Raw genomic sequence first — 27,238 nt, forward strand, 5'->3', positions numbered from 1 at the left:
ATTTTTTAAACGAATATACGTTAACCGTGTCACGTATACGATCTTATCTAGATGCAGTGTTGACAGTTGTTTGTTCAACATACAATTTTGTAAACCTGGTTATTGGAAACATTCATCCCTGGAAGTTTAAGTAAATACGGTAGCCGGGGGTGTATTAGGGAGATGAAGTGATGCACTTTGTCGTACAGGAACCCACTTAACACGGCTTCATTACACTAGAGAAAAAAGGCGTAGGTGGTCTTTACTATAAGATGTTAAAGCCAAGTTACTGGAATGTTTTTCTTGTTCTTATACGACCTTCACCGATAGAAAGAGTGGGCGGCTGTGAGACACTTCCTAAAATACAGGCATTTGTAGAAAACACAAATATGCATTAACCACACCCCTATGTGTCCTGTTATCTAGGACACTGTAATGTCCACCTTGCCACCAAAGAAGTCCCCTCTTTCTCCCCCCCCCCTTTCCTTGTCCTTGACAACTAATCGGCACGAGAAGTTCAAGTTCGATGGGTGGAGTACACGTTAAGGAAATAAATGATTGTCCTCTCAAAGACGAAGGTGATTTCTAACTAGGAAGTCTCTAATGTTCAAGTGGAAAACATGTTCTAAATGTAAGGAGCACATTAAGATTCGCTGTTGATAAAATTTTACAATTATGGGGTTTATGGACGTAATATCGAAGACAACTCAGTCGCCATTGTATCGTTGCGCTGCGTATCTCAGTGCCTTTACAAACGACTTCCAAGAAAGATTGTCCTTAGAAGAATTCCTGGCCAAGTGGAATCACAATTTTTGTCATTCAAGTTATTAAAAGAGAAATGGAAGTGTTGTAAATTGCTCAGTCACCACTGAGAATATGGGATGCGTTTTGTGTTATGTTGGACAATTTTAAATGCCGAACTAAGCATCGTTTGATTATTAAGATAATGAAAACCCAATTTCCTTCTTATCCACAGATGCATAATATCAGATACAAATTCAGATGAGTGCGGATGTTGATATGACATCAAACAGCTAAAAGGGCATTTCTTCTGGGTTGCGTAGAATGTGACTGAAACATGAGACCGGAACAGGCTGCTTGGCCTAAAATCCATCACAGAAAAACGTAGAATATGAAGAAGTAGAATATGTAAACACCTTTTTTTGTGTTGTTATTCTTTCCGTTCATCTGGTTATCCTTGTGAGCAGATAAATATTCGGAACCTTTTAGTAAAAGGTGTCGGTTCTATTTCGAGCAATGAAAGTGTGTGTGTGTAAATTATAGTTGACCAAAGTGTAGGCAAGTTATAGAAGCTAGTTGCGACTAGCCTTGTCTAAATAAAGACATTAAAAGAACTGCACGAGAACGTGAAAATAACTGAGACAGGAATCTTTTTTGTCATAGGATACAGTCTGGTGAGTGACTAGCAAATATCTTGTAAAATCCATAAAATAACACGTCACTGGTGTTGCCATCGTACAATTTCGGCGTGGCCAACATCGGCTTTTGGGACGACGTTAGAAAACACTACATACAAAAAGGGACGTCATCGAAATACAAAAGAATAATTTATTTTTCCACATATTCAGTTGATAAGATGAAAATATGTTATTAGCCATCGTGTAAAAACAACTCAGTTGTCCTATAAACTTATGTATTGGGTGCCACTTCGCCATGCATCCATTTTGTATCCATTTTATTGCGCGCATATAAGACAAGGCAAGTAATCGGGTTCATTTATCGAAAAACATGATAAAGAGCATTTTTCCCCAAAATTACTGATTTATGTTATCAATTGAGTCCAATGCAGCATTACGTTTCAACCAACAATCTTCCAATAGCTGAAAGTGAATAATTTAGAAATGGAACCAGTTTACTCGACTGGTTGTTCTAATCCAGCTAGAAATGAGAGAGCATTTTCAAGATCGAATCAACTGAAGCTAAGTTAGCTACTCCCAGATGGATACAGAAGTTTCTTTCTTCAAGTAAAACAACTTAATTGCGTGTATGTGCATCCATCCACAAGACCATCTACTGGGTATTGTTAAAAGCAAACTTTCACAATCTTATCTCGTAGTTAAACTAACGGATTTGTTACATTTATAAAAGGCACACAGAAATAAGAATGATATTACGTTAAAATTATTAACAAAAACTCACTTAAGTAGGATTTTTGAAGATAGATTTTCGCACGTCACAATGTAAGGCTTCATTACAAACATTTGAAAAAGTTTCCATTTTGGCGTGAGAAAACCACTTCTGGGAAACACATCGCACATAAAATACAATCCGTCCAAGATTGCCGCTGATATAGACTATTCACGTGATTATGTTTGTTTATTTGTTGTTGTCGGACATCAGCAAACATCCCAATACATTTTGCATAAGCACCATATAGCGGCAAGGACAACTTCAAAACTTCTGATATGGATTATTTTTAATTAATTAAACAACAAATGATATCTTGTCTCCCTCCATCCTTCTTAGGCTGGAGGGAGACAAGATATAGATATGCAGCTTATGTCAGTAACGTAGCAAAAAAAAAAAAAAAAAAAGTCTAAATCTTCTTCAGAACGAGGGCGTTATCGCTCTGTCACGAATGTCTTAATTCTATTAATTATTATTATTTTATTTTTATTTTTTGGCCTACTTAAAAAGTCGGGTTTGTTTCTTTAAACCTTCTTTAAATTATCTCGCAAATATTGCAGTTACGAAAAATCACACTGCGAAACCATCTTGAAAAAAATCTTAAGAATAAGAATATCACTGATGTGCATACTAGAGGCTCTCTGTCCCTGAAACCTTTGTCTGCCGACACCACGTAGGCCGAAAATTTCGCTAAATGACCTCAAGGGAAACGATTCCATAGCAAAATTGATCTTGTAATATTTTCAAGTTGAACACCGGTAGGGGAGACTTTTGAAAATTCTTTGGAGATACCTTAACTTTAATAAAAGTTTGCTTTTTCGGATTATTTTCCGTTCGGATCAGATGATATCGATAATCAACCTCTGTGCAAAATTTCACCTACCCACTTAGGCCTAAGCATCAGTTAATACACATTTTTGGTCTGTTAGTCTCGCATTCATGTGGCATTTACACGCTGCTCGATAAATGCGTGGCTAAAGATGAAAGACTGCGTGCAAAGCAAAACTCCGTTATCACTAGGGAAACAGTAAGAATGAAGTGTCCTTTTAGCCGATTAAACATCTATAAAGGTAGGCATTACATCAGAAAAAAATCCAACCTGCTTTTAAATTATTTTCACTGCAATAATATAATAACAAAATCATCTGAAGTATTTTCTTCCCAAAGGGGGTAAGCAGAGCTTCTGGTGGCCATGCTCAACACAGTTATTAATGAATTAGGAAGCCAGCACCTCCTCCATTTGAGGATACAGCAGTACAGCAGTTTTCCACAGGCAGGCCACTAAAATTGTACAACCGGATCCGATGGTAATGAATCTCCTGGAAGTCGATCTACTATCGTATAACCCTGTTGCTGCTTACTGTGTTGGGTCGTGACTGGAGAAAATCAGTTTATAGCAGCATGCAGGAGATACTGTCGAAACCACGCTACGATTAGAGTCTGGACATTCTCTGTGTAGGAGTTCCGTACGCCAGTTCCTCACAAAAAAGCAACAGAATTCACAAACTATGAAAAAATACAACACAATTCCAAAAAAACCAATTGAGACCAAAATTTCATCCAATCAAAAGTACTTCCACATCTATTTCACCAATATCTTGGCCATCAGGGCAAACATTAACAATTAACATCACTTACAAGCATTAAAATCAGACTGCTGCTTTTAACCGAATTCTAACGCTTCCTACACGACTACAGCTCGCTTCAGTTATCCCAACTATATACCGCATGGTGAAAAAAAAAAAAAAAGTGAGGAACGTGTTCTTTTGCCAAAGGCTGTTCTTCTCTGGATGAAGACTTACTTGATGGCTTTCATTTGCTGCCTCTACTCAGCCATTTTGCCCATTTTCACTGCTTATCTCTATCTTGATAGACTTTAGTGTTCCTTACTCAAAATTGTTCCCCATCTCTAATGTCATGGTTCTCATCGCAACTCCAGCTTTTTACTCAGCCTACACTACAGCCCAAAAGTATAAGAAACTCTTCAACAAATTCAAAGCAGATTTCCTAAGGAAGAAATTCGGTAAGCTTTTTTTCAGTTCAACTGGCAGTCAGCCCTTCTGGTCCCTCACTAAGACTGTTGGGCATAACTTCTGTGCTTCGTTTTTTTCCATCTCTCGCTTTCCTCTTGATGGTACCACCACCCAAAAATAAAACAGACTTATTGACATCAATCTTTTCCTCCAATTCTTGTATAGAAAACCAAGGAAAATAACCAACTACAATACAACGAACTGCTCACCGCATGCCTCATCTTTTGCCAAAAGGAGATCACTTTCGTTCCATCAACATCTGTTCTTTGGAGCATCTTTCCCTCACATGTTTTTCCTAATGAATACAACTCCTAGCCCTCCAAGAAACTTGTCAATAGATTACTTCTTCCTCCTTAATCCAATAAATGACGCTGTTGCGCTATAAGTCTTGTAACCTCTTGAGGATGAACCAACAAAAGATAAAACCGAAAGAACGATTAAAATACACTGTCACTTACTGAACATCATTAGCGCGATCACGTACATTATTTAGTGTTATTGTAATTATCAATAAAAAGTCTACGCCACATACCAAATATATAGTTTGAAAAACTCCTCCGTGGCGTAGTCGGTAGCAATGATGTCCTTTGGAAGTTTATAATAGGTTAAAGACAAACCGGAGAGCATACGCACTGCAACAGGTCATCCAGTTTGTTGGGTATAATAATATCCTGCACTTCTATTGAAATGATTCAGTCTTCGAGGGGTGAGGGACAGGGTAGATCCCAAAAATATATTCCAAACGCTGCTGGACGATCGTTCCAAATTAGCATGTTGCCCTTAGAATACATTATAAAGCATCAAGTCATAAACCCACTGTTAAAGAGGACAGTCTTTATCTTGAAACGTATGAGTAGTTACATTGGCCTTTGCTTTCAACGGACACACCCGACAGTGATGGAAATATTAACCTCGAACCTGACAGGGCATGGTAAATAAAGTCACGAATAAATAAAGTCTTTATATCGTTTAATAAAGTAGCATCATCTCCCATGAGCATAAACATGAAGTTAACAGCCAAGTCTTAAAAGGAGGTGTTACTAAAATTTACAGTCATTTGCTATGCAACCCCCGCTCTCAAGTCAAAAATAGGTAGGATGTTAGTAAGTTAAACTGGCTATAACAACACTGCACGGAATGATGAGAAGTGAAAGATATCAAAACATCTGAAATTATATTTTAATTCCATACTGCCGTGGTAGACAATCAATGGCCCGAATAGTCACTGGAATCCATTTTATAGGACTTTCACGGTAAAATATAGCCCGTATGAAGTTTTTTTTTTTTTTTTTTTTTGATTAACTATAGACTGCGCCATTTGGATTTATTATTTTTAATAAAATAATAGTAAACATAAAAAGTAATAATCGATATTCAAATTTTTTTCTAGAAAGGTGGAATTGAAAAGTTTGAATTAAAATAGAATAATGGCAAACCAAAATTTTTTACATATGCTTAAAAATAAATATAATTTTTCCCAGCAGCCTGAAAAACGAATTTAAGCCATTTTTCATAGAAACGAAGGGATTATAATTCAAGGGATTGAGGTCCATTCAGCCACAAAGATTAAAGGTTAAAGCATGAAAAACGAAAGACAAAGGCTTTGCTTTTACATGTAAATAAATTTGCAAATGCATTCGTCGGCATTTTATTGTATTCACTATTAGTGGGCTATTAAGATGGTGAATGTTAATATGGCCCGCTTGTATGAAAAAGTCACCAATCTCATAAATTTTGTTTCTGTTGCAGAAAGAGTTGAGACAGAAGCAAGAATAATGGAGCAATTGACAAAAAATGTGTAAGATAGAGGGCGCCAAGATTACAACGTATTCCAAAGTTTATTTATTTATGAAGAAACGTTAGAACAGCTTTCAATTCACATTTACGTACATCCCACTAACATTATCAGCTTAATTTGAATATGAAAATTTATTTTAATAAATGATAAAATAATTATTATTCTTTTATTATCGTTTTTGGCTCAGAGCCAAATTGATCTAATTTATTATCTTCTGCTAGAAATCATATTTCGATTTATCGTATTTCTTCACGTGAGCCTGCGTACTAGGCATTGCAGCTGAATAAACACAAAAACTAATTCAACCGAACTGTAGTTTCTATAACATTGAAGTGATTTTTGTACTACGCAATTATTAAAATACCAAACCATGCATATTTTCTTCTCATGGAGTTGGATTTGGTAGTAGCGTTGAGAACATGAGCATAAAATATTTGAATCTTATTATTAGAATAGTTCCTACACGCAAATACATTACTAAATGGATAAAAACAATAACACATCAACAGAACATTTATTATTAATAAATAATTTATGTATTTATTTACACGTCACCTAAGCAACTCTTAAATATTCTTGCGATGATATATAATTCATTTTGAATGTGATATCGTCAACTTAGTAGCAACTTTACCTTCCTATTTCTCTGTATATTATAGCAGTCCCACCCACAATGCTAAAAATTCATAAGTCCACTAGTACAGTGGGTGGGGCGAGGATTAAATAAACCACGAAGTTGGTTTCTATAGTTACAACAAACTGTGATCGACGCAGCTTTGTTCTATTTATTTGTAAGCACTTGATTGATATTTAACCACAGATTTTTGGCCCACTTCCGCCTTAGAGCTAAAACAAATGCCTTTAAGGGAGCCTTAAGTGCTTTAAGGAACGATGTTTGACCAACACGTTCTAATTAGCTCCCTTAAATGAAGATTGCCCGTATCAAGGATATCCCCAGGCACTTCAAATGAACTTTTTAATTACTTAGAGAAGTATACGTTTTTTTTTTATCGTAATTTTTTTCCTTCTTTTAGTTCGTAATATTTTCATCGACCTTGCTTTATCCGAGACAGCTAGTATATTTTTCCAGTTACCCCACCCTTTATGTACAATACAGTAGGTAATTAGTTATCTGAGAACTTTATGTCTTAAGATAGTTTTAACCTTGTATTCTCCCCTCCACCCCTGCTATAGAATTAAGACATTTAGCGTTTGAGTACTCTATAATTGGAATGTTGGTTTTACCTTCTTTGCTTTCGTTTTAAAAGGAGTTAAATGGTTCAAAAAAAAAAAAAAAAATTTTAGGGCGTTTAGTACCTTTGTGTAATCCCCCTAAGTGTTGCCGCGTACGGGGGATACGCCAGTGACCAAGACTTGAATCTATTAGAGATAAATATCACATTCTTACACTACTTAAAGTCTGTCAACTGCCACACAATCCAAAATGACAGATCCCAGCGAACCTCGTGGATTTATGTTACTGCCAGTAGACAAATATACAAATAAATGACTTAAAAAGAAACACATCTTACAATTAAATGCATAAATTAAGCACGGACAGGGTGTATTACATTTCAAAAGTAAAACTTAAAGCATAAACATCACATGGGTTACACTGAGGGACGGTAAAGTGACTTGAGCTACCTTAATAGAGGCGGGCGGCAGATAAGATGCGTTCCCATATCATCCACATCACGTGCGGAACACATATGGGACTTGTGCTTTATCTAGGAGCCGGAAAGCCCATCGAGTAACGGTCATGCAGACACTCATAACGAAGTCGCAAGTGTTAATCATATGAACATCTTAAGAAGGAAGGTTAAAACGTACCCACCTGACAGAGACAGATAGGTTATCTCATCAGCCAGCAACAAGAGAAAGCCTTACAGATACAAAGTTATCAGTTTACCCCTTTCGATGCGAGCACTAACAAGTACACAGGTATGCACGCGCGCCTTTTAACTCTAACTTCCCGTCTTCTACAGCGACTGCTTGAAACGAGTATTTTTCCACGCGTTCGCCCAAGAGAGTCAGTACCGAAGCTTGGGCTTAGCATTTACCTCGTCTGTCCGCTAGAGGTCGCTCGGCTCTTATCAAGCAATCTAACGAAACATCTGCTACCACTACTGGGACGTAGGCCTCAAATGTTTGACAGCTTTTTATTTTTCTTTTATCTCTTTTTCTTTTCTTTGTTTTCAGTTTTTTTTTCCTACTTCTTTTTCTTAAATATTATAAGCTATTGACACCGAGGTCAAATAGAAAATTCTTGCTTAAACCGTTTTCTTCTAGATCGAACCGGGCTTTAAGTGAAAAATAATCTGCCAAAAATAATTTCGACATAGATTAAAACGACAACGAAATATTTAATCGTATTTCTTCCCCCCCCCCATTCACGAGCTCGCACACACTCCACTACTCCCCTAGTTTTCGGAATTAGCTCCAAATTTCTCAGATTCACTTGTCAAGAGAATTTATTTAGGGTTATTGGCCTTTAGGTCAAGCGTTCAGCTGTTTACATCCGCTATATACTGTACGTTGTGTTTTTTTAATGTTTAAACCATGCTTTAACGGGACACGGTTTCTCAGTTTTCTATTTAAAATAATCACTTTTTGAGTGATTTCTTAATTTTAATATATTTAATAAAATCTAGAAACCTAATTTTATTTCCAAATAATTTATAAATTTATTTATTTATTTAGTGTATGAATATACAACGGCTCTGAGGCCCTTTTCACCATCTCGATCCATCCTAATTTTATCCGGGCTCGGGACTGGCATAGCTGACGAATCAAGCCTATGGCTAGGTCTTAGGTATGCCTGACTGTAATCGTGTGTGTTCAGAGGCCGGTTTGCCTGTTCTGGGGGATGAAAAACCCGAATTTTCTGGGTGAAAAAGCCCCCTACCTCCGTATGAGCCGGGCTAACTCACCTTTAGTGGAAAGAGACCAGATAAAGGTTCCTTCACGGACGGGAATCGAACCCAGGTCTTTCCGACCTACGATACCGACTGAGCTACAGAGACTGTATATTTATAAAGAAGTATAACGGGGGGGAATGACAAAATATTTATCACAATACCATGGGTAGGCTAAGTTTTTTTATTTATTTACTTCATTTCATTATTTTTAATTTAAGACATGTCATCCAGAAACCGTGGTCTAGAGACCAAGGATGGATTTTCAAGCCACTTCGGGTCTCCAGTAAGCGTCTGTGGTCACAACGAGTAATGAAAATCAACTACCACTTAAAGACACTCACGAACATACAAGTCTATTTTTCTATAGCGAAGATTAAGATCTAAATTAAGATTTTTTTCTAGACATTCCCGTTTAAAATCAGAAATGGAACTGCAAAAATACATTTGAGGGCCATCTCTAATGATAAAGTATTATACAAAGTTAATATTTATTCATATATATAGCTGGTATTACTTTTTTGAAAAAAATGAAATCCATGGAATATAATGCATAAAAACAGTCGAATAACATCCTCAGTCCAACTCACACGAGCCTCATGCGCTTGACAAAGGTAAAACCCACCTGACAGACTGTAGCAACAGCTCAATTTTTGTTGTTCTTTAAATCAAGACCTGTATCTTCGCACATTAGAATGTCGGCTATATGTAAAATAACCATCAGACAAAGAAACAATAGAAAGTTGGTGTAAATGAAGATAGAAAAAACTGGATAAAAGCAGGAAAGAAAATATTTAATCTAAACCTTCAATGACTTGTGGCCAAAAACGCGTCAAACTGAATAAACAGGATAAATCAAAAGAGGAAAAAGGAGTTGAAATCCTTGTTACAAACAACTTCAGTGACACGGAAATTGTATTCATATCTTTACAAATTAATCACATTTTACATGTTTTCAGCTAAATCGTTTTTAGCTCGTTTCCTTCTAAGATTACTGTGTTGTATTCACAGCCTTTCAATCTCTTATGATAAGACATCTTAATCGAACTCTAACCATCTCATGATTAATAATTATTGAGAGAACTAGAACACGTGGGAGCTTAATGACGTGACATGAGTCTCTAAGTCGTTAGTAACTGGACTTGAAGCTCCAGCAGGCTGTTCGCATGCATTTAGAAGGTAACTGATACCCACACTGTGTGCATGTGATGCGTAATTAGTCGGACTGGTAGAGTTAACAACCCTTCCTTCATTGAATTCTGGAAATGCACAACTGTTTCCTTCTATTATTGGATGACGTCATCTCCTATAGTGGGTATCCATGGCTAAACTCACGATTAGGGCAACGAACTTAATTTGGAAGAATCGATAGTTATGATCGACTAACTCAGTACTGGGCTAAAATAGTTTTTCTACCAGCGGAAAAATTAACATGATTTACTGAGGATTATGCCTTTACACTGCATTGTCAAAAGTTACGAGATGCGAATGCTGAATAAAAAAATAACCAAAAATGAAAGAGGATTGGTCACCCTTTTATTAAAAATATTATCCCTATTGTAAGTTTTTCCACTTGGTTATATTATAAATTAAAGATACCAAGAAATTATATGCTTGGTTTAATCCTTTATCCAGGTGCAGGTAAACAAGTTTGCGCCTGAACTATTTTTCACGACTGGAACAACTCGTATATAGAAGTTAATGACTACATCACTTGCCTTAGTATCCCATGATGCAAAGTACATGCCCGTTATAAGCGTCTATATACGAGTTGCCCCAGTCTTGAAAATAGTTCAGGCACAAACTCATTTGCCTACACTTGGATAAAGGATTAAAACGAGTATACAATTTCTTGGTATCTTTAATTTATAATATAACCAAATGGAAAACTTCAAACAACTGTCTCTACTCCAAAATTTTTTTGTAATAAGATGACACACCTTTTGACTACTTGTATATGAAGATATGACTTCTGCATTACTTCAACTGTGATGGTATCATGGAGAGTCCTTTTTAGGACTTCCAAGGTATGCTGTAGCCAATGAAGTTTTAACTGAGGCTCGGCTATTGCCGTTGTTACCCAGCTTTTTAGCTCTTTAGACTAGAGCTTTTTAGCTCAATAGCACTCCATCCACACAGACATCCACACAGATTTACTTCATTCAGATGATGGGATAAAGAGTCAAGGACTCAGTCCATCGCCCAGTTCTTAATAAGAACTGTGATGGTATCATTTCTGGGTCTGTTACCCTATCAACAAACCTCCATGAAAGCTCGAAATTGTCTAGGTAGTGACCTTTCCCATAATGCTTCGTATTATTATATTATATTATATTATATATTATATTATATTATATATTATACATACCCGTAAGGATATGTACTTTGCATTATTATTATGGGAAACTTAGTATTATGGAATACTAAGTTTCTCCAGTCTTGAAAATAGTTCAGGCACAAACTTGTTTGCCTACACTTGGTTAAAGGATTAAATCAAGTATATAATTTCTTGGTATCTTTAATTTATAGTGTCCTTATCCTTATATCCCTATATTTCAAAGGCTAACTGGAAATTCGGACGATCTCAATATTTTGTTGATGTATAAAGGGAAGCAAGTGACAACGCATTTTGTAAAAACAAAGCACTCTTTTTTTTTTCTCCTGATTTTTCACGGCCGCAAGGCTTTTGCAATACTTTAGCACGAGGGCAGGGGGTGGCTATATTCAGTGTCATTGATTGCGACTGTGTCCGTAGTAATTGCGGGTTACAGACAAATAGATCACATCTACTAACAATGCAGCAATTTCACTCGAGTGAAAGAATGAGTTAAGGGTCGACATCTTCACTGTTCCGATTATCTTCAAACGTCCATTAGACACGCGTCACGTCCCAAGCCCGCCCAGTAACGTACATGACAGAAACTCTTTGCCGTGCCATTGTTGTACCGTCAACATCCCCGGATGTAAAAACAGGCAGGCCTTTGAACAGAACGAACATGGGCACTCGTTTGTTTGATTATCGAATTGCCCACTTTTGGTACAGGATTCTTGTTTACACCCTTTTAAGAAGCCAAAAGGTATGCCTTAAGTTGCGAAGAACAGCCTCTAGACAGCTGTCAGGGTTTGAACATTTCACTACACCTCCTCGTAGTAGAAATAAGCGGCAATAGACATTTTTTCGGCGTGATTATTTTTCTTTCCTTGACCTACGTATTTGGTTTATGCGTGTCAACATATCACTGACCTCAAACTATCAAATACCACATATATATAACATTTTTACGTCCGTTTTTCGTTTGATCTTTCGGTGTCAGATTGCTGTCTATCTTTTGACATTTTCATCTAAGACTATTCTTTAACCTATGACCTTTTCTATAAGGCTAATTGAAACGTTTGGCGTTTTTTTTATATAACTATCGTATCAACCCTATACACGAGAGGCTGCCAGAGTTATAGCACGTCTTGTATATGGCCAAATAGATAAGAATAGAGAACATAGTGGCGTATTCCTAGAACAGCTGAAGGTTGTAGTCTTGGGGTGGAAAATCAATGGGAGAAATATTGTTACCAAAAACAGATGAAATGGAAGAGAAGATTTTAAAATGTTGACCAGAAAAGCAGTGACCATGAAATTACATGTAAATAAGGGGGGGGGGGGAATTCAAGGGGAGCTTTTGGTATTCCATCCTGAACCGGGGAACACTGTTCTGGGGTTCGGTGGATTTGTTCAGTGTTAAACTTAATTCTGACCTGTACAGTTCAGTGTTAATCTGAACTGTACAGGTCATTAGTAACTGGAGCAGAAAACAACAGCTACTTTTTCGGAGGCTCAAGAGGTTACAGATGTGATGTGTTTGTGTCAGGAGAGGCTAGAGCAGTGGCTTAGCTAGAGATTCTGCTGCCCGGGGCGGTCCCTGAGTTTGCCGCCCCTCACAAAAAGTCAAAACGACGTATAGGAAAATAAATTAAAACACTGTTTATTTTTTGAAGAAAACTTTAATTCCAAGTTCGCGCGGTTAGCCTAGTGGCTGTGCGCTTCGCAACCATACGCCTGGAGAAAGTGTGTCCTGGGTTCGATTCCCGTCGCCGACCTGAGGAGCTTAAGGATCTTTCTCAGACATAGCCAAGTTAGCCGGCCTTGGACGTGGACCGCAGGGTTTTTCTCCCCAGTTTATATGGGATTTTTTCCTCCCGCAAACAGCCAAACCATCCCTGTGATCACACGCATGTATAGACATAGGACACACCGGGAGACATAAGGCTAGCCACCTTATGCTCGGGACGGGTACGACTTAGAAGAGCTAAATAGCTCGGTCACAGGCCACTAGGCCCAACACGCGAAAGGAAGAAGACTTTAATTCCAACATTCTAAAATGTTAGCAAAATCGTCGAAGTCTGTTTCATCAATCAGTTGCTGTTCTATAGACAGTATGACAAGATCTGTTAAACGCAAAGTGTCCCCCCCCCCCCCCAACTACGCTACAGGGCTAGAGATATAAGTCGAGAGAGATGATTCTGTTCAGGGCATCATCAAAGGCCAAAGGGAGTTGAAGTGTGATCTTTCTTGAGCAAAATAAGACAGGATCTGTCTCGGCAGCTAAGACGAAAACGCCGTCCTCACTGCGCTGAATTATGGCAAAGAGATCGGTCCAAGGAAGATCACGTATTATGGGATGAGATGCTATCAAAGACCCTTCCATCACAAAATTAGTGAATGAAGTGTCATCAGCAAAGCTAATTTTGACATTTTTTTTTTATCTCAAGTTATTTTGGCCTTTTATCTAAAGCTAATTTCCAGTACCATTTATATAATTCTAATTTCGATGACCTTTTTCTAAGGCTGATCTTTGATCTTTTCCATTTAAATATTATTCTTGCCGTCTATTTTTAACATTTTTATCAATATACTTGGTACCTGAAATATTTGGCATGTCTAGTAATATGGGAAGATTTTTCAATTTTTTTTTTTCTTTTCCGACCACAGCTAGCCAATGTGTGGCCACTTAAAAACTCCTGTCAGCTAATTTATCAAAAAAAAAAAAAAAAAAAAAGGTGAACAGCAACAAGTATGAGAAAATCATAACCTTCTTTCATGTCGTCCATCATTAGTCATTAGAAATATAAAAAATTACACCTAGAAGTATCCCTCACTTCGACACCGCCTCCGTAATGAGCTCCGTACACTAGGTTACGAAGCAGTGGACCTAATGAGTCGACAGGCTTTGTTCGGTGCAGGCAATAATCCCCAGACATCTTTATTGATATGGACGGGCTCGGCTTATAATAGGAGCCGTTACGGTTGAACGCCGTCCGAGTGTTCCGATGACGTTTTAAGGGTATTCCACCCACTAGTGGAAGATCAAATATTTATTCAATTAGCAATCGCCCGTTTGTGCTGTTAATAGCTGCTGCTTTAATTACGACAAGCAGATCGTGGCTACTTTACTAAAGATAGGCTCCGAATATTTTACTGATGAAGTTTCCTGTCTGGACGATTTGCCAAGTGCGAACGCTTTAAGTGGGAAAACCCTGGGATGCGTCAACTGAGGTCGAACGACATCCGAGCAATGGCCTTACGGGAAGAGAAGAATTGATTTTCGTTTAATGACGTTAGAAATGTATGAACGATTGCAAAATGAACATTATTCGGATAGTCTTGTGATCAAATAATTAAAAACATTTGCAATTTACAGACAAAGTATGCTTTTAGGTACAGGGCTAACCACCTTGTTCATAGAAAATCCAATGTGCTTGGAATGTTAGGCGCTTTAGTCACCTGTTAGAACCCCTGATTAATGAACTAAAGGAGGCTAATTTTTCTACAGCACTACGATAGGAGTCCTGAGACTAAACTATACCATCTCAGAAGCATCCTGCACCATCACACTTAACGAGACAACAGGGAATTCATTGACACATGACAGAAGGGACACATTTGAGCATTCTCCTATCCCTTTTCGCCAATTTATATGATTGCGTGACTGATTCTAAGCTATCTTTTACCATCCAGGGATGCTCTAACTGTGCTACAATCTCATACTGAACGCTATCTTCTGGCAATCCTTCCTTACATCCAGTGACGAATGCTGGTCTTGAAATTCACGCTTGCTCTTGTTATCATTCAGGCAGTGAGAGGTGTGATTGAAGTCTGATTAGCAGAATAATGAATTACTGACCATTTAAAACTATATATTTAGGAATTAATGTACATTTAATCATACAAATACAACTTTTATTTTACAAATGATATTCTATCTTTTTCAATTTAGCTACTTGAATACAAATTCTACCCTACGGTTCTTCTTTATGAACTGGTCAATAACATCGTCATAAAAAGTTGGTTGTAACTTAATTTTCCCAAGCAACACACACACACTTGTAAAGGCTGGCTGAAGCTCACTGGCTAGAGCTACGTTGACTGTGTATGGCCTGTGCTTAAGACGACGTGAAGGGAGCGGTAATGGCTATGAGCGCATGAAATCACAGTGCTGCTGCGAGGACCTGGAAGCTCCTACAACAGAGCAAGCCAAGTTAGATTTGACTAGACGAGCAAGCATCGGCCTTCGATACACAACGCAAAGCTCAATTATTGCCGCGCAAGCTTAAGACGTCTTCTGTCTACAAAAATAAAAGCCTAAATGAAATGCTTATAAATGCATGCATTTATTAACAAATAAATATTACTTATTTCGCAATTAATGAGCTTGCGCAGCAAGCATAGCAAGCATAGAGAATTCCCCTGATTACATTGCTGGCTGTCTTAACTATAAACCATGCCCGGTTTCGATTGATGGCTATCCCATTATTCAACATCCATCTTCTTGTTTTCAGGCACTGATGTCGTTTTGGCCGTAGGTGGCTTTATCGGCATTGCCCACAAGGTATTCCTGGTGAGATTTTTACAGGGTAGTTCACCACTGCTTCCCTCCCCTCCCCTCACCCCCAATTTTATCCGGACTCGGGACCAGCATCTGGCTGGGATCTATTCATGACTGTAATCCGTGTGTGTTCATGGGACTGGTTTGCCTATTCTGGGGGGACGAAAAACCGAGTTCCTGGGTGAAAAAATCCCCTACATCCGTTTGAGACCGGCTAACTCAATTTTCGTCGAAAGAACTAGTAAAGGTGCCTCATGTCACTGACGGGAAACGAACCCAGGTCTTTCCGATCAATAATAGTGGTGATTTCTCGTTTCCTTTTTTTTTTCAATCGTAATTATTATTATTTTTTAGTTTTAGTTTTATGAGAGCAGATTACGATATCATTATCGACATTGCAATCTCAAATAAGGGTTATCTCAAAGAATTCTCCCGTTGCCATGACAATTTCTATGGCAACGGGATTTCTATATTTACTAGCTCAAAAGCTCATCTTTTCCCTCGCCCACATTTTCATTTCTGCTGCGAATCTTTTACTGTTTTTCTCCCATTTGATTTATGTGTGTCCTCTTCACGCTTTCTTTTTTTTTCCCTCCCTTCTTCACGAGATATTAAATCACGCGCATTGTGCGTCTGTTCAGTATCCAATTAAGTGAGCACTGGAAAAAGAGTAAAAATCTGTCTAATATCTTCTGTTTGAATGTCTTTTCCACTATTTCTTGTGAATTCCAAGCTGCAAATTACAACTCTCTTCAAATGGCAGAAAGAGAAGCAGTTATGTCGATTTTTATTCATCTTTACAAAAACATTTCTCATAAATTTTGATAAATATAAAACAGAACACACCAAAATTCCATTATAGGTGGCGCACCTTACAATGGATCCACTCATCTACAACATATTTTGTGTTTCCATTTTTAAGCCCAACTTTTATTTCACGGACTTCCTTTTTAATATTGGAATATCATCTAAAACATCGATTTAGCCCACTCACGGTACTAACGTACTACAGACTTATTTAATGAAAAACTGTATTAAAATATCGCAGGGTTTTTATTATTTAAAATGCAAGCTGGGTATATGGGTGCCATCCGGTAGAGCCTACTACAATCTACTGTTACCATAGTAACACGGAAGCGAGCATGGAATATATCTTGCTGTTACCATGGTAGCGAGGAAGCGAAAATGACATAATTTACTGTTGTCATAGTAACACATAGTAACTTGTCATAGTAACTTGTCATAGTGAGACAAGCAAGAAGAGTTTGGGAGAACGGACAAAGAGAGAAATTCGAAGAGAGAGTAAACCATCCTCCATGACATGCAATGAATAAAAAGAAAGAAAACTGGAGACCAAACTGTTCACATGGTAGTTTAGTAAGGAAGCCTCAATAGACCAAACTGGTTTTCCCTTTCCGTCGTTCCCGACTGTAGGTGACTTTGTAGGCATTGCCCACAAGGTATTTCTGATGAGATTTTTACACTAGTTCACTCTTGCTTTCTCCAACTTCCCAATTTTATCCGGGCTCGGGACCGGCATATGGCTGGGACGTATTCATGACTGTAACCATGTGTGTTCAAAGGACCAATGGGGGACGAAAAACCCGAGTTTCCGGGTGAAAAAAACCTTTACTTCCGTATGAGACCGGCTAACTCACTTTCGTCGAAAGGGACCAGTTCCTCACTTCACCGACGGGAATCGAACCCAGGTCTTCGTCTATATCGACTGAGTTAGAGGCTCAATGAACCAAAAGAGAGAACAAATCAAATTTCTTCAAAACGTTAATAACGACCACAGGAGTTTCTTCAGTTGTTTCATCAAAGATGGGTAAGGTTGGTTAGATCAGCTGAGGAATGAGGACGGTGGAACTCATACAGGTGGGATTACCGCTCAACCGTCTTGAATCCCAGTAGTGGAAAGTTGGCTGTTAAAGACCTACATTACGCTAGCCCGAAGACCGATCCCCCATCTCTCTTTCTTCCTAAGGGACGAGCAGTCATAGCAGCTTGAATAGGCAATATAGGACGGGGATGGGGAGATATTCCTGACCATAAATCACGATTACAGAGTGCATCATTTGAGAGAGTCCGTATCCAAGCTAATCAGAATTTTTCTGATACTCGTCTGCAGAAAGACCAAAAGAGGTATTCAATGAACTAGTTGTGACATAGGGATTCCCCCCCCCCCCACAAACTGGTCATCCATACAAGAATCATAGAAGAAGAAGGGTGCTAAGAGACTAGTTTTATCTTTGGTACGTCATCAGAATGCAAGAGAATAAGAAACATGGAAGGACAGAAGCTACGCAAAATAGCCTTTCACAAGGGACTTGCATACCCGACTCGTTCCTTGTCAAAAGAAAAGCCCTACACAAATTGTTCACAAATATAAAAACGGCAGACTGTGGCAAGGAACTTACCACACTTAACGTGTATTTATTAGGGTTTATGTGACTCTCACCTAAAAAAGCTATTCCCATCCCCTCCCAGCTCATAGTGTAAGTACTATGAATTGGGGGAAACGAATAATTCGAGAACGCTTACCCTAAAATCAAGCATTGAATTTTTTCAAACCACTTGAGTCCTCCACTAAGCAAATAATACTTGCTTAGTGAAGGCAACAGCCGTATTATTGTTTTAAAATTTTACTTGAACTACTTGAGTGAGTTTCTGCTATCTGAATCGATGCATTTGATTCATGATTTTAGCGTTTATTGATTCTCGTATTCCAGTAATACTGGATGTGATATTAATCCAGTTATTCATAGGGCCCTGTGAACCTTAAGTTCATTTGGCGAGTGGGTTTCTCCAGTTGTGGGATTTCAGGTGATTTGAAACAGTCCTCACTAAAAAAAAAAAAAAAGACTATTTGGTCTCTAGGAAGAAAATTTTATGTGGGGTTGAACAGTAAAGAGGTGGTGAGAAGCTGCTGTTACCGATGCCAGCTGTAAACTAACCGTGGCACATCTGTAGATGTTTCAGTTGTCATTGTTATTTGTCACAAAATAAACCATTATGGAAATAATTTGACATCATAAAAGGTGTCATAGCATTCTTGCTTAGCAAATTCATTAACCACAGTTCAATATATTAAATGAATTCGTCGATGGACAGATTTTGATGAAATTTGGAATTTAGAATATTTACTACAATTTGTCGAACTATTTCAATTTTAGGTTAATTGGGCCATTTTTAGCTGCAAAATTTAAGAAAACTCGCGAAGAAAATAATGAAATTAAAAATTATATTAAACATATCGCAACTAATTGAATTTACATTCAGTTCACCTGTCGCTCCCCATGGAAATGTCTAGGTGTGGTATTAGAGGGTTGTTAAAAATAGAAATCCATATAATATATAGTCTCCCCCCAGAGTGCTACGACCTACCCTGTTTTTAATATCCTTAATTATTCCTGTGAGTACAACTTATATGGCAAAATAATATCGTTTTGATGACACAGCATTAGTTTATACCGAGGCGAACCTTGAGGATTTAGGAAATCACATTAACTGTAGTATGATGAAACTAAATAAATGGTTTAGCAATAAGAATATTAAAATTAACAAGGATAAAACTAAATATACGTACTTCAACTTAAGAAATAGATCGCTATCTATACAAGAAATTGCACGACACCAACTGTAGTGGTATTCAGATCTGTAGCTGTAGATTAATTAAAAAACCTCGACATAAATTGTATTGAAACTCCGACATTTGGGGGGGACGGGGGAAGGAGAAATGAGATGACGTTGTCATTAATACAATATAATACACCAATCTACCTCTTTTTAAGAATAGAAACAGAATAATTACAGCTAGAACCGTTTTTGATTGCTTCACATATTCTACTAGTAATCTGTATGCAACCCTTGATATTTTGTCATTGAAATAGCATTTTTTTTTTCTGTATATAAAGTAGATTATGGTCTGCGATATATCGACAACCTAGTTTCAAGATATAATACAGAAATATTTCAACATTCTTTTGAATATTTGGTTATGCATGAATTATTATACGTTAATGTGTGCTATATTTCTGTATCTACAAATACTGCATCGATATTAATAAAAAATATTATTATTACCGTATAACTAACAGCATCGTTGATATTAATAATCAGTTTTAAATTATTAGCATCATTAAAAATGTATTTTGGTCTACATGATCTTCATTTGGACAATGCATGGCTACCAATGGTTTTTGAAGAATTGAAGTGAGAATACGTACACAAGGGTAGATAATTTCCGCCATTTTGTGATCCTAAATCCAAACTCGTATTATCGGGTATATATCCGCCGATTTCTGAGTTGCAGAATTGAAAAAATCGCGTTTTCAGCATGGGGGAGCGTTATAAGAGTGAGTGAGATAAACACAATCGAAACATAATATCTCTGTAAAAGTTCAACTGGGCGAAAGGTGTATGGAGGGAAGGGATTTCCTCTTAGGGAAAACTAGAACCACTAAATCTTGCTTTTTATCATCTCCTGCCACCCTTTCCTTATTAAGCGATAGTGTAGTCACTTAAAATATTCTTAAAAACATTGCAAAAACGAGGGTCTGTCCAGTTAATTGGATGCCACACCCTCGTTCCCAGAGTTCTTGTATAACATTTGAAGTAAGCTTTCTACTTCTTTTTAAAATAGGCGGTTATTCTCCAGGGATCCTTTTGAATCATAAACTACAATTTTCTCCTATAACCGAAGTAAGTATATTTCGATTTTACGTTGGCTCTTTGTAGGTGAAATTAAAATAAAAAAAAAAAAAAAATCAGAAAATACAATTTAGAAGTGTCTGCTTTCTTTTTGCTTCTATTTGAAACATCTACACCTTTCTTTTACCCGTGAGGCAGTCTAGTCATGTGACTGCAGCTTCAAAGCACGATAAGATTTTGCACGAAAGGGTTGCTTGGAATGAACAAAGTTGCGATCAAGTTCCTGCACAGTCACGTTGAGGATTTCACCATAATTGAAAGACTCGAGTCCGCGCAGTTAGCCTAGTGGTTGTGCGCTTCGCAACCATATGCCTGGGAAAGGAGCGTCCAGGGTTCGATTCCCGTCGCTGGCGTGAAGATCTTAGGATCTTTTTCAGACATAACCAAGTTGGCCGGTCTTGGGAGTGGACAGCAGAGTTTTTCCCCAGCAAGGTAAAAGAGGGAAGAAGAAGAAAGAGTTGAACCAGCGGCACTTGCTCTTCGTTCGGAAACACCAGGGTTCGAATCCAATTTAATAACAGAACAACCTTTAGAATAGGTTTTACAACTGAAGGTATGTTACCCAGCCTCATACTGAGAAAGACCTTTTTTTCCCTGTAAACTCCTCAAGTTTTTCTTGTCGAAGAATAGACAAACTAACCGAAGAACACACACACTTAACCGACATAAGGGTTATTATTTCTACTGTAATCCTACCAAATCCAAATGTACGATTTGACAGTAATGAAAAGAAAATCAAGAGTGGTGCAGCAATGTTTACGCGAAATGGTGTAAGCAATGTATATTTTCAGTGAGGCCCCTTAACGTACTTCGTTTAATAAACTCATGAAGGTTATGAAGTAAATCAGCGTAAGCTGCAGTCGTGTTTGCCCACAATGGGGGATTGAGGTTACACCTAAGGGGCAAAGATTATTCAATACAGAGTTCAATGTATGTGCTTGTGCGTGCGTGTGTACGCCCGTTCAGTCGAGTGCTAACAGAATGAATATATGCCTGACCCCTCCCTCCCACTTTTTCAAATTCCCAGGCACCATTTTTTTTTTTTTTTCTCCGTCAAGAACACCTCTATATTACGGATATTGCTCGTTTTCATGACGGGGTCATGCTGTTGTCCCTTTCTTATTTCCCTTCTGATTGTCCGCCCGTCATTCTTATTTGGGGCGCGAACTCAATTAAACGTCGCATTCCCTCGGAGTGTTTCTCGTTTTCGGCGGCGAGCTGTCAGTGGGAGGTCACCACACCCTCCATCCTCGTTCCCGGCTCTTATAATGGAGATCTCAAACAACTCCTTCCATGTTATGACTTATTTCTCTTGTCCGCGATCTAAAGTGTGCTTCCAAGAGTGAGTACGTCGATGAAAGGATTAACAAAATGCAGATTAAGTTATAAGCTGCTTCCAAACACAAAGAAGTTTGCACAGAAGCTCCCACATTGGCGTTTTGTGGCCTTGAAAAGATTAGTTCACGGCATCAGATGTCTATTCTAATTCTAAAGGAAGAGTCCTCTCTGATAGACTGTTAGCTGGTCAGGTTTACTCCTAGAAGCAACTGTTCAATATATTCAAAAGCCTTCAGTCCTTTTCAGGATCGATATTAACTTAATAGTAACTTGTATAACTTGTCTGATTCAATTTAGGTTTTTTAATCACGATAACTTGGGAGAAAACTGAATGAAGAATAACAGACTGTCAAAACTACTATACAGATGTAAAATAAATGGAGAAAAAAGAATTAGAAGACCAAGAAAGCGATAGGATGAGTCGGAGCCACGGACTAAACTCCATGATAGGAAGCAGCTAACATTGGAAAGCTAGACTTTACCGATAAAGTGGAATAAGGTAAGTCCAACAACCCCTTTACCCCCAAAAAGTATGTTGGAAAGTCCTTTTGGTAGGGCGTACGGTTTTTAAGCTGAATCAATGGCTTCGAATCTTTTTCATTTCAGAAGACTGGTTCGCTTGAAATGATGGCCGAAGTATCTAAGGCCATGAAACCAGGGTATTCTGTTAACTGTAAGTATTCTTCTTGCGTCTTTCCCTATTTTGAAAGTGATGAACACTGCAATCTTCGTACGAGACCAACTAACTCTTTCGACTGAAAATCCGTTATAAAGCTTTTGAGCGTCCTAAACCGGATTCGAACCCAGATCTTTCCAAGGACAAATATAATAAAGTTCTTTACAATAGTTTACCCTTTCAGAAAAATGTTCACTTTATGGAATAGGAAAGATGCTGCAGAGAGAGAGAGAGAGATGCATATGGAGAATAAGTGAGATACTTCAATGCTGCGTAGTTGACAAAAATCTCAGAAGAATGTACCGGGGATATTTTCATGGTGAATCAAGTTGCTATTCATCTTCTCCAGAATTACCTTTTAGGGCATCTCTCTGATGTGTTCAATAGGGAAATGTAATTGTGGATTGATTTGTTATCCAGTTGGAAAACAAGACTGCATCCTCGTCTTCAAGATGGGTTGTCTATGTGTGTTCAGGTTCAAATGCTGTTTTTCTTCTTATTCCTCTGATACCGTAAAAAGCCCTTTTAAACCCTCTCCTCATAATTTTCCTAACACAAAAAAAAAGCAACTTGATCACGTGGCTCAACGTAACACGTGACTATCACCAACGGTAATTTTCGAGTTCAACAAGTTTGGTGAGATATGAAGCGAAGCCCACCCGGAATTGAACTATGCAAAATAAAAATATAAATCCGAGACGCTGAGGACGAGGGGGGGGGAGTGAAGGGAAGGAAAGAGTGTACACTTTATGCTCGACAACGAGATAATATCTTAAAAGATTTTAATGGGGAGTTCTCACAGCAAGCCACATTCTCTTGTTTGTAACTATAAATACATCGCAGCCGCTATCCACTGTGGCAGGGTTCCCAAGAACTTCAACATTTAGCATGACGGAGTGGGCGTGCGAATGTACGCTTTCAATCTCGTTATTCACAGCATTTAATTCTTTTTTTTTTTCTTTCTTTCCATCCCTCTCCTTCCTTTTCTTAATAAGTGTCCCTCCCTCGACTACTTTTCCTGCTTGTTTGTTATTAAATGACCGGTTGTTATGGCAACCGCTCATTAAGCATCTCCGTATCCTGTGTGGTCACCACTGCTAAGCCGAACAACGCACTTGGTAAATCGAAGAAAGGGGCGGCTGATAGATCGAATAACTCCTATCGTTGTGGACATTTCCGTTGCAAATTTAGCTAGGCGGGGCTCTCTCTCTCTTTCTTTCTTTCCTAGTATGTGTGCCAGTATTCCAAGGAAGGTATCCAAAGACGTGTTATTGATTTGGTTTCGTGTATTCTGTTTTACGTGCGATAAACGCCCATTTTTTTTTTACTGACAAAAGAATCAACTATTGAATTGAAAAACCACAATAATTCTTTATTCAGAATAATCACCGGAAGTAATCAGTATTCAGAATAATCTACATATTAAAAAAAAAAAAACGCATCATTACAATAGAAAAATGCATACGTTTTTGTGTGTGTGTGTGTCTAATTAGTTTTTCTTTGAATCGTTATGACATGGTAGCTAAAAATCATCGAAGTCACGCGCAAAGTAACTATCCTAGTATATTAATGAATATTTTACCAAAACTTAAATTTGATATGTATAACCAAGAATAAACATCCAAGAAATAAAAGATGTCATCTTGAGGAAAATATTGCATCTGCTAAGGGCATGTCGAATTCTGAGCGTTAGCTATGGACTTGATTTCTTCTGATCTAATACTGGTTAAGTCTGAGCAATTAGATAATAATCAGTGCTAATTTCAATACTTGGGGGGTGGTCCAGATTTCACTTAAAAGCATAAACTGTTTGTTGCAGTAATTCTAGAAGACCGAAATTCCAAGGCTCCCTGGTTCTGACTCCATACGAAAAAAACTTCTGCTAATGCACCAAACTGCAACGCAGCATTGATTGAATATTTTCCGCGTCTTCGTCAGGACTTAACCCAAAGGATATCTGTGTCTTTGATCTTGGAAATTTTCAGAGGTCTCTGTGTTGCCACACAGCATATAAACCATAGCATAAAGGTCTAGTGGAGTCAGCGCTAAGACCGCTTGTCGGTCTTAGCGCTGAGTCCACTAGACCAAGGAAGATGTCCTGAGGTATTGTGGACAAGCTACACAGGATACACAGGATTTTATCTTGGAGGATCAGCAATCGAGTTACGCACTGTGGTTGCCTGGCGGATCCTGTTATGTTAGATGGGATTCAAATCAAAAGAATTAGGGGTCAGGGGTGGTCATGTTTTGGCTCACGAGAGAGTGTACTTTATAGCCTGTAGCAGGCATCGCTCATTTTGTCCAGAAAAATCATTCAATAATCCCATGCAAGGCTCTACTGTCCCACCCCAACCAGAAATTGAAAGAACGAACGCCACTGAAGATGTTGTCGTAACACACTTTGTAAATTAGGGCCGCGTGAAGTCGTTTTAATTCAAAGTATTTTTTTTTTTCTTATTCACGAGCATGTCTGCATTAAATACAAAACACGAGGCAAAATATGCGAATGAAAATATCAATTTCATTTAACATATTCATCAAATAGCAGTTCGTCAGAGTGTATTTTAGAAGAATGATAAATATTTCGTCTTTTATTGGTCACCATAGAAACTTAAACCCTTCAATGAAATCTTAAGATAACTGCCAACCGCTCTATATAAGAAAAACAAGAGCCAGGACATGGGTAGGTCAAAATGTTCCAAATTCCATTTCAGAATCTTTCGATGAATTTTGCTTTCCTTGTTCGTTCATTAAGCCTGCTAATGACCAACAGTAAATTGGATAAAAACGCATAAACCGAGGCTTAATGAGAAGGGCAGCGCTACCTCTACCTCTATTAAACCAAATAACAAATCCAGCTGTAACACCGGCTGACCTTGCATACCCAAAGAATAAGCTTTATTGTCTACATTCGTTTGTTTCACCTTCTCACTGCCCTCCCCTTTTCCACCCCCAAGATAAGACAACCCCTTTTATCCTGCTCAACATTCCACTACAACCAGTATAATACCGGAAACTGGGAGGTAACCTTGTCTTACTCAATTACATCATTACCATTGTGTTGCGGCTTGTCTATTAGCTTAATGTGGTGACAGGTTTTAACTACAACCTCAATGTTCTAAGAGGTTGTTTTTGCAGATAACGTGGCTTCCTACCAAAGCTGGGAATCAAGCAAATAGTTGTACCCAAAAGGTATCATGTTAGTGAAAGACAACGATGGACTTGTATTATCGAAATCTGTAAGATTCGGTGCGTCTTTTCTTCCGTATCCATCATGGATGCATTTTAAGCACATGCTTCACGAGTTTGATATGATAAATCCATTCCAATTCGTCTTTCTTTCAACCACATTATACAGATGAACGATCAGATTATTATCTCAATCCATCCCTATTTTTATCCGGGCTCGGGTCCGGCATAGCTGACGGATCAGCCCCTATAGCTGTGTCTTTCGTCGAAAAAGAGATACGGGAATCGAACCCGGGTCGACCAAAGGGCTTCGTCTCTATCGACTGAACTACGGAGGCCCTTTATGTTCTATATTACTATTAACAACATTATTTGGGATAGCGATTTATTCTCGTCACGCCAATTAATCCTTCCTCAACAAGGGCGAATGCTGGTCTGGAAATTCACGCTTGCTCTTGTTATCATTCAGGGAGAGAGAGAGAGAGAGAGAGAGAGAGAGAGAGGTGTGATTGAAGTCTGATTAGCAGAATAATGAATTACTGACCATTTAAAACTATATATTTAGGAATTTATGTACATTTAATCATGCAAATACAACATTTATTTTACAAATGATATTCTATCTTTTTCAATTTAGCTACTTGAATACAAATTCTACGCTACGGTTCTTCTTTATGAACTGGTCAATAACACCATTATAAAAGGTTGGTTGTAACTTAATTTTCCCAAGCAACATGCACACTTGTAAAGGCCAGCTGAAGCTCACTGGCTAGAGCTACGTTGACTATGTATGGCCTGTGTTTAAGCAACAGAGTGGGACGATGTGAAATGACTATGCGCGCGCATGAAATCACAGTGCTACAGAGAGGACCTGGAAGCTTCCTCAACCGAGCAAGCCAAGGTAGCTTTGACTAGACGAGCAAGCATCGGCCTTCGATACACAACGCAAAGCTCAATTATTGGCATGCAAGCTTCAGACGTCTTCTGTCTACAAAAATAAAAGCCTAAATGGAATGCTTATAAACGCGTGCATTTATTAACAAATAAATATTACTTCTTTCTCAATTAATGAGCTTGCGCAGCAAGCATGGAGAATTCGCCCTTGTTCCTCAATGGTAATAAGGCTTTTTTTCAACATTAAAGGCGATAACAAAACAAAATAAAAAAAATCAACATAGCAATTCGCATCGAAACAACGTATAGCAATAAATGATAAAACTGAGGCGTTAAGAATTCGTCTTATAACAGCATGTGTCTGTTGCGCGCGCGCACACACACACACACGACGGTTAACCGTTCACTTAGGATCCATTCTTTTAAACATCGATTTAATATCAGTATACAAGGGCTCAGTACTCTCAACCATTCACAATTGCCGGGTTTGTTCGCATATCCTACGCCATACTTTAAGGATAACGATAGACAGTCCATTAAGGCTAATTACGGGAACAACTTAAAACACCTGACTTCTCTAAAATGTCAAAAATCTGTGCTATTAGGACAATTGAAAAAAAAAAACGCGAAGGTCATCTGGTATTTTTCTTAATTAGCGTTCTCGTGAACATCAAAAA

General features: G+C 38.1%; 1 protein-coding gene and 1 long non-coding RNA gene across 4 annotated transcripts in view; one reads left to right on the top strand and one right to left on the bottom strand.

The window, feature by feature from the left end:
- The window catches only part of LOC150105318 (zinc finger protein castor homolog 1-like), a 360,761-nt gene extending 352,833 nt beyond the window's left edge, over nt 1-7,928 (bottom strand). For 2 of the 3 annotated variants that reach the window (XM_090394084.1, XM_090394080.1), the window contains exon 1: nt 7,793-7,928. The gene's annotated coding sequence lies outside the window, so the exon portion shown is untranslated. Of the gene's footprint in view, nt 1-7,602; nt 7,726-7,792 lie in introns of those variants that run through there. The other variant, XM_090394082.1, reaches the window with a different exon arrangement.
- Nucleotides 1-27,238, top strand: part of LOC150105319 (uncharacterized) — a 257,298-nt gene that overhangs the window by 205,287 nt on the left and 24,773 nt on the right. The gene's annotated exons all lie outside the window — the stretch shown is intronic.

Source organism: Typopeltis vanoorti, chromosome 6 (assembly GCF_054136105.1).
Source record: "Typopeltis vanoorti isolate ZY-2024b chromosome 6, IOZ_Tvanoo_1.0, whole genome shotgun sequence".
NCBI lineage: Eukaryota > Metazoa > Arthropoda > Arachnida > Uropygi > Thelyphonidae > Typopeltis > Typopeltis vanoorti.